At 33.6% G+C, this 9528-nt stretch overlaps 1 protein-coding gene across 1 annotated transcript in view; it reads right to left on the bottom strand.

Moving 5' to 3' along the window:
- LOC143206494 (uncharacterized) overlaps positions 1–9184 on the bottom strand; it is an 80212-nt gene extending 71028 nt beyond the window's left edge. Inside the window, exon 1 of the mRNA XM_076419063.1 lies at positions 9015–9184. The gene's annotated coding sequence lies outside the window, so the exon portion shown is untranslated. The remainder of the gene's footprint in view (positions 1–9014) is intronic.
- Between the last annotated feature and the right edge of the window lie 344 nt (positions 9185–9528).

Below are 9528 nucleotides of genomic sequence, written 5' to 3' on the forward strand. Positions count from 1 at the left end.
GTTATAATTCATGTAGCACCGATATATCTACCTTTAATTTCAATGTTATATATTAGATAATAGATCAATTGAAAAGTTCCCGGCCTACCATAGTAAAACACATTTTTTTGGCAAAATATATTTTCTTTTTATTCAATATAATCCCTTCAAAGTTGATACACTAATTATAGCGACCGTCCAAATTTTGGATACCATTTTTGTAGTACTATTTGTCCTTTGCTTCAAAACAGGCCTCAGTTTCGGCGATCTTCTTCATTCGTTCGTTCATTCGTTCGGAAAATTTGTTCCCAGCGAGCATTCTTTTGAAATCTGGGAACATGAACTAGTTGCAGGGGTCAGATCTGGACAATACGATGGATGAGGAAGTAATTCGAAGCCCAATTCACGAATTTTTGCCATCGTTTTCACTGACTTCTGACACGGTGCATTGTCTTGTTGAAGCAGCAATTTCTTTCTCTTCAAACACGGGCGTTTTCAGCAATTTCGTTCTTCAAACGGACCAATAACGGTATATAATAGTCGCTGATAATGTTCCTCCTACACGTTCAGTTGATATCTTCAGAGTGTCTGCTATTTCATTCAATTTCAATTTACGGTCATTCAAAATCATTTTGTGGATTTTTTAAATGTTTTCGTCGGTAACAAACTCATTTGGGCGTCCACTGCGTTCACCGCCTTCGATGCTCATTTCGCCACGTCTAAACTTCGCATCCAATCCTAGATGGTTAATTTTCCTGGAGCAGTATCCGGAAACTCGGCATTAAGCCAAGTTTTTGTTTGAACTGTACTTTTTCCCTTCAAAAACCAATATTTTTTCAACACGCGAAATTAATTTTTATCCATTTTTTCACAATAAGAAAAATTGCTTCACTCAAAAATGTATAATTCACAAACTAATGATTCGACAACTGTCAAATGTATACACGCATCTTTTGTTGATTAGGGCTAACTAAAAAACATGGATTAATTCTAGTAACGCCATCTATGTGTCAGGCCGGGGACTTTTCCATTGAACTGTTATATTCAAAATTTTTTTTTTCGATTAAAATTTAAAATAAATTAAATTGATTAAAATATCAAAACCACTTTACAACTAGTTTTAAAGTTTCAATTCTCCATAAACTTCTATAAGAATACGTTGAAATTCTATGCCGATTTATGTAGCAAAACAAAAAATACTGCAAGAAATAGAAACCACCCGCGAGTGTTTGTTATAGTGTTATATGTCTAAGCTATCAAATAAAAAATATATCTGTCACTGGGAACAATTTATTACACGCAGGGCTATCTGTTATCTAACAGCTAAAGCTTATTTACCATTACAGGACTCGCCTAAAAATAATTTAACCATTTATATGATAATGAATTTGCTGATCTCTTCTTACAACGGAATTTCGCCTGATTATCTATAAAAACTGCGCATTCATTGTGAAGGATTATTTTGTAGTGTTAAAGGCTTTATTGTAAGAAAACCTGTAGGCATTCTTTTTTGAGATCGTACAATAATATCTATTACATTTTCTTATCTCTCTGAGAGTTCTAATGTTTGTTGTGATTTTTAAATATTTTTAAATCTGTTGATAACTAAATGTTTATTAGTATTTGATTCACCCAACGCTATCCTCCGTGATTTAGTAAAAATTTAGGTTCACACTTTTAAAGACCTTTCACATTCAACAAGTAACTACTAATAACAGATCATTAACTATACATAGATTGTTAAAAAAAGGTCGATTTAATCAGTTATGCTTCCTTTGTAAATCCTTCAAAATGCTAACAATTCAGTCATACTATAACTGCCTTTATTTTAAATGTATCTAGATTTTATTCCACATTTTCGACTATTTGCAACTCTTAGTCTAAAATCATCTAATGGTCTTTATGGAATTACTTTTTTTCACATAAATTATTATTAATGTACTATGATTTTTACTTGTAATAATTTTCTAATCATATTGGTATACTTAAAATATAAGAAAATATCATGGTTAACTGGAATAAAATCACATTTATCAGTACATCATGAATTAATATTATAGAAACACGTATTAGCAAGAATTTAATTATACGAATGATCCCCGAAAATTATATAATTACAAGTTCTCCAAAGTTCTGGGAAGTACTGTAGATGCATTCAGAACTGATTACTTACACCGATACCTTCAGACTGTCACTAAGGAAATCAAGAAAATCGCATCGCAAGTAGTACAACTCTTGGATAACACCAGAATAAGACACATACTCAAAAGTATCAAACCATTTGATCTTGTTTAGTGAACTGAGGTGAATTTAATAGAAAAACAGCAATGTTAATACACAAGCATTATTAGAGACTAAGATATGACCTATACCTGACCTGACTTATATTTAAGTTATTGTAAAGATAAATTGTAGGTTAGTTGGCAACGAAAAATAACAATGTAACAAATACATTTTAAAAAAATTAGTTATACCGTAGTACAACATTCAGAAATGAGACACGCACTTAATGTATCTCGTTTCAACAAAAATATAAATGATATCCTACATTAAGTATTGTCCTTTACATTTTTTATTTATCTAACATACGAACCGAATTAAATATGTAGGAGATTTACAAGCAAATTGGCGGAAAAATAAAAGTAAGCTTTCCCTTTAAAGCACAAAAGAATTTGAAATAAGCGTTTCTGTTAAATATATGTAGAGATCCACTTTATACGCAAAAAATTACCTATAAATCATGCTATATAATAGGGTAGTCTTATAACAAGTGACTATAAAATTCATAAAAGCCAGAAAGCCCTCTTAAACGAAAGCAGGAGAAGACATTTATCGTGATAAATTCCTCAAACAATGTACAGCTGTTTGTATAAATAAATACATTGTGTATCCATGAAAAGAGCAACAGAGTACCTAATGGAAGTAAATGGATGGAGGGAAGATTAATTGTAATACAGAAGTTACTTAAAATTTATCATATATAACATGTATAACAGGTCAATTGAAAAGTGCCGGGCCTACCATAGTACAACACATTTTTTTGGCAAAATTAGTTTTATTTATTCAACATAATTATAGCGACCTTCCAACTTTTCGATACCATTTTTGTAGTACGATTTTTCCTTTGCTTCAAAATAAGCCTCAGTTTCGTCGATCACCTCCTTCATTCAACGAACATTTCTTCCCAGCGAGCATTATTTTGAGATCTAAGAATAAGAAATAGTCGCTGTGGGGCAGATCTGGAGAATACGGTAGATGAGGAAGCAATTCGAAGCTCAATTCATGGATTTTTGCCATAGTTTTCACTGACATGTGACACGGTGCAATGTCTTAATGAAGCAGCACTTTCTTTTTCTTCAAATGCGGTCGTTTTCGGCGATTTCATCTTTCAAACGCTCTGATAACGCTATGTAGTCGCTGTTGATAGTCCTTGCTTTTCCAAGGTAATTAACAAAATTATTCCATGCGCATCCCAAAATACAGGTGCCATAACCTTGCCAACCGATTGTTGCGTGTTTCCACGCTTTGGAACGGGTTCATCGTGTGCAGTCCACTCGGATAAGTGTCGATTGGACTACGGAGTGAAACGATGGAGCCACGTTTCATCCGTTGCTACATATCGACGCAAATACTCGGGTTTATTACCCTTGGTCATCTTCAAGCACTGCTAAGAATCATCAACTCTTCGTTATTTTTGGTCAAAAGTAAGCTCGCCCGGCACCCACTTTGCACAGAGATTTCTAATGCCCAAATATTCGTGAATGATATGATGTACACGTTCAGTTGATATCTTTAGAGTATCTGCTATTTCATTCAATTTCAATTTACGGTCATTCAAAATCATTTTGAGGATGTTTTAAATGGTTTCGTCGATAACAACCTCTTTCGAACGTCCACTGCGTTCACCGTCTTCGGTGCTCATTTCATCACGTCTATACTTAGCATACCAATCCTTGATGGTTGATTTTCTAGGGGCAGTGTCCAGAAACTCAGCATCAAGCCAAGTTTTTGCTTCAACTGTATTTTTTCCCTTCTGTATTTTATCAACACGCGAATTTCCTTTTTATCCATGTCACAAACTACTAACTAATGTCACAAACTAATGATCCGACAGCTGTCAAATTTATACACACATCTTTTGAACATTAGGGCTAACTAAAAAATAGGTGTGGATTTAATTCTAGTAGCGCCATCTCTGTGTCAGGCCGGGGAATTTTCAATTGACCTGTTATATTGTAATATTTTATAATCTAACACTAGATGACCCGGTGAATTTCGTATCACTTGCGTCTATTTTTCAAATTTTCTCCGACAATAACAATAGCCACTTTATCGATTGTCAGTGAATTGAACGAGGAACTTACTCACTGCCAGGTATTTTATCAGAACTGAGGACAATATTATGGCTGTCAGATGGCATTCGATCCAACGCTATTTTTTTATCTATATCGTTGTTCTGATGAAAAAGTGTTTGTAGCCCTTGGATTATGTTTCGTTCCACTGTTCAGTTGCCCTTGAAATAAATTTGTAAGAATCTATTATCTGTATGTGATAGTGGTAACAGCGTTCCTGGTTAGTGATAGATTTGTCCTTGTATCTGCGATTGTTTAAGATGTTATTTCAGATACAAATTTGAATGTTACAGATGACTTTTATGGTATGATGAAATTGTCATGTACAATATAAGTTTCGCTAAGTAGTGTCATTTGGAAGCAGCTATTATATTTTTGAATGTTGGCCAAGAAGTAGTTAGAATAATTTAACACCCCCCACCCCATTTTATTTGGAGTTTAATTTAACATCATCATAGATACATTAAAGTGATAGTCAATTTGAAGAAATTATGTTTCAAATTGCTTTAACACCCACCGTATTGTCCAAACCTCGTACTCAGTGATCATCAGCTGTTAGAAGACCTTAAAAACATTCGGTTCAAATCTGGAAATAAAGAAAGTTGAATTTTGCCTAAAAGTTAATGTTTTATTCATTCGGCAAGGAATCTATTGATTAATATTTTACAATCTCATATAGTAACATTCTTGTTGATTTTGAAGCAATATTTAATTTGCTACTAAAACTTTTATAACATCTCTCATATTATCGATTTTGCTTTTTTCACTACAACAACCGTGATTCGTAGACGCATATATCTTCTCGACCGATATATATCTCACACAGTTTCAAGCTAATATTAATTCAACAGTTCTTCCACAGAAATGTTATCTTCCACTTTTAAATCTCGCTATCTCATTTACACGAATCCGCAAAGTTTGTTCATTATTAGTTTCTTAGCTTGCTTATTACGCCCCAACTTTTAGCTGCATTTTTTCTTTAATTAAAATATAAAAATAACGTATACCGTAATGAAAATGAAATACTACTTATTATAACTCATTTAATGTTATAACAAGTATTTAATACGAACTGAGTTCACCAAAATAATTAAAGGCATCGCTATAATTAAAAAGCTCGTTACAAATATATATTGCATGGATATAAAGAAAAATGTGAATATTGTAGAATAAAAAATGTATCCATAGAATTAGTTATAATATATTTTCAATTGTTATCAACACTACGAGTTTATTTCAATATAATTACGAATAAAATTGGCTTCGATATTACTATTTTAAACCCATTGAGTATTGACGTAACTAACAGGAAGTTTAATTACAATAATAGTTTCTATTTGAAATGCATTTAATATTCTATATAAAGATTTACGATATTATGCCTTAATAAGTACACCTCAAACTTTTCAGCCGTATTAATTGATACTGAATAGTGATATACTGAGTCTATTTAATATATTGTCGTAAGATGAATAAAACTACAAAATCTATTTACACAATACTTTACATCTTGAAATTGTCTTTTAACGTATCTAAATTATTAGGTGCTTCCAGGAATTCTAATCATTTTTAAATGTAAGTTCAAGTTTAATGCCTTTATTTAGAACATTTGGTACGACATATTTTAAACAAAATATTCTCCATAATTTTCAGCAATATGTTCCTATCTGTATAGCAACATGTCAAAGAAAACCGTGTGGAAATGATGATGTTGGTGGTTTGGCAGCAAGCCAATCATCGATTCAATTTCGCACTTCTTCAGCATTTCGAACACGGGTGCTAGCCATGCTGTATCGATCTGGACAAGTGGTAATCAGAAGACGCTGTCTGGTGAATACTGATTAGATCAGAATTTCTTATTCGAACTGTAACAATATATCCTTCACACTCTTTTAACGTGTTGCCAAGCCTTGCCACGCAAGAGGATCACTTTTCAACTTAAACTTATTTTATTTACACTTGATACTCGCTATTGATGATCATTTTTACGTCATCTAATTGTCGTTGGACAAATATTTGCAGTAAAAGCTTCATTAGGTTTTAATATGGCTCTTTCGGGCTAACCTATGGATTTTTGTATTTTAAGCGCCATTCATTCATTCTGTGGTTCAATTTTGCTTCCTTTTGGATATTTCTCATTTCTTTTCCACTACTAAGATGCTTAAGACTTCGTTGAGCGTTTAAATGTAGTATTCGTATAATATGTATTGCTCCATTATTCAACATTGTTTGGTCATTTACGCTGTTCTTTATTACTGACATCAAAAATTACCTTAACTAAATGGTAAGTAAAAAAAGAGTTGAGTTAGATTATTTAACAATTGTTGATAGCTCGCTTTTATTATCAAGACATATGACTGATAGGAATACATGCACACAAGTAATGAAAGCACACCTACCTTGAAAAAATTCAAGTTCGCCACAATAACAAAACTAGGAAGATGGTTCGTAGCTAATGTTTTATAATGAAATTTTAGAGGCTGTTTAAAGGATTTTGTTAAGTTATAGTATTATGGTAAAAAACGGGTACAATATTTTATATTCAAAGTATTGTTTTCATTGAAATCCACTACTTTTTCCCATCTTTCAGGAAATTTACGGATTCTATCTCGAAAGAATGATGTATTGTTTAGGGCTTTCCACGTATCGATACATTTTTTGGTATCTTCATAAGTAGTGAAGCGCTGTTCAGAGATATCAAGACGATATGTCGGAATAAAGAGTAATCAGAAGACGCAAGGTCTCCCTTCACTCAATCACTTCCCATTTTATTGTTTGCAGGTATGTTTTCACCAGTTTTGTAACAAGTGTTTGAGGGTCGTCATGATGAATAACTGTGTTGTCTATGATAATATTTTAACTATTTTTCTCACAGTGCTCGCAGGTCAAACGCATCAATTGTAGTTGATAACGATCTCCATTGACGGTTTAATCTAGTGATGCATTCAAATTCTCGTCAAAAGCTCTTGTGGGCTGTCAAGAATTCTCTTTGCCTTCGGCGTTAAAGTCACCACCACGAAAACTCCGATACCAGGTTGCACATGCTGAAATCGAGGAAGCATGGCTACCATAAGCTTTAAATAGCATTTTATGATCATCAGCCCCCACCTGTTTCTTCAGATTGAAGTAAAAAGGTAAAATTTCTCGCAAAAAAACTGAAAAAAATTTTGTTCACATTTCGATGCAACGACAGGCTTCAACATGAAGTTGATTACAAACGCTCCCGATACGACGTAATATACACAAATACCATTTATTATAAATTCTTTCAAATTAGTTTACAGACCGATAGTTTAAATATTTCCAAGGCTACTACATGTCCTACATATTTTTCAAAATAAACCTAAACTATAGTGACACAAAGATTTAGTGCTTCAATTTAATTTTTGTTCAATACTACAAAACAAGCTCCTGTTTTCTTTATTCTTTGTGCTGATTTTGTGCTGTTGTTTTAAAAATGTCTTGCTCATAGTATTTGATTATTACAGTAGGAAGCTAGTTCTATCAATAATATCAAGAATATATATAAAAAATACTGGGCAAGTTTAAAATTCAAATAAGTACTAAAATTAAGATTAAGAATTGAATATGATATTGGGTTCAAATATTCTCAAGGTAATATTCAATACAATTTAACATAACAATTCAAAATTATATGTGTTTTTAACTAATAATAATAGTAATAATATAGTTTTTTTAAATATATTTTAAAGTCTGCTTTTACCAAATATGGGTTTCTCTGGACTGGACCTACAATTTAACGTGGGCTCCGAACCACGGTTCTCAGCACTAAACCTACCGATTGGTGAGTGACCAACTTTAGAAATTATCCCAGAAGATATCCGGTCTTACCCAGCCTGGCGTGACTGGGATCATTTTCCTTGTCGGATTTTACACTCTTGCCTAGGACAATCACAAATTTTAAACAATCAAACATAAATTTACGACAATGCTCCAGCAGTATTCGAACCCGCGGCTGTCTCAACAGTAGGAGGACCGTCTAATAAATGTAGTAATAGTTGTTTTTACAGTAGAATGATAGTTGCGAATTTTTGAAATATGTGTATACGTAACACAAGAAGGCGTACATGTATTGTGTATTAATAAAAAATTACAGTATTCCGTTATAATGATAGGTTTGGTTAGGAGTGTACTTTAGAATGATTTGAATCGAAAACAAAAATTGGCATTGGAAAATATAAAAATAATATGTTCAGATATTCTCAAGGTAATATTCTATGAATTATAACATAACAATTCAAAGTTATATGTGTTTTTAACCAATAATAATGCTAATAATATAACTAGTTATATAGTAAAATGATTTTTTTAAAATATGTGTATATGTAACACAAAAAGGGGCACACGCATTATGCCTTAAAAAAATTACAGTGACTAGTTACTTTATAGTTTTGATTGGGATGGTATTTTAGGATGATTGGTTTCCACAACAAAAAAACGGCGATGGAAACAAGTTTCCCTAGTAACACAGTGGCGCTAATTTAATCTATAAAGTGAAGCACAGACATGATAAAAGCTTTACTTTCATCAGAGGTGAGCCCAGGACACGCAACAGAGTGACGTCAGCGACAATCATGCAACAAACACAAGTCGAACGACATGCATCGTTAGGAAAAGACACAGACAGAGACCAAGCATGTAAGAAGAAAAAGAGCCACCAACTTTTCCGCCCCATCAACTGCTCGTCGTCGAAGATCCACGTCGTCTGGCCGACAGCAAATCTCCTCCTTCGCTGGTGATGGTGTGTTGTGCTACGTAGAACGCGTCACGCACGCTGAAACTGGCAGAGGACACGACCACGCAACGACACAACTCCTCGAAGACTGATAGAGCGATGGAGAGAGGGCCGGAATATGGGGCGGTGACGGCCTCTTATTGATCCTACCATAGAGACGCTCTATTTCGCTGCTGCGGATCGAGGGGGGGGATCGTTCGAGAACGAAAAACGTTGCGTTCTGCGGCTACCGGCGCGATGTGGAAAGTTCGCGCCGGCATTAAAAGTTTTTCCATATTTCTAATGCCGTCTTTGTTCTAAACCTTCGAGCTCCTAGCTTTTAGGGGCATTCTCTAGGTCATTGACATCTGTTGAATATATATATTGTTGTTTTGGCAATGTTTTGATAACAATCTTCAAAGACCTGAAGCTTATTTTGTTTTTCTTAGTTTCTCTATTTAT

The sequence above is a fragment of the Rhynchophorus ferrugineus genome, unplaced genomic scaffold, assembly GCF_030347505.1.
Source record: "Rhynchophorus ferrugineus isolate W39M unplaced genomic scaffold, kcgeb_rfMv2 rfM1, whole genome shotgun sequence".
NCBI lineage: Eukaryota > Metazoa > Arthropoda > Insecta > Coleoptera > Curculionidae > Rhynchophorus > Rhynchophorus ferrugineus.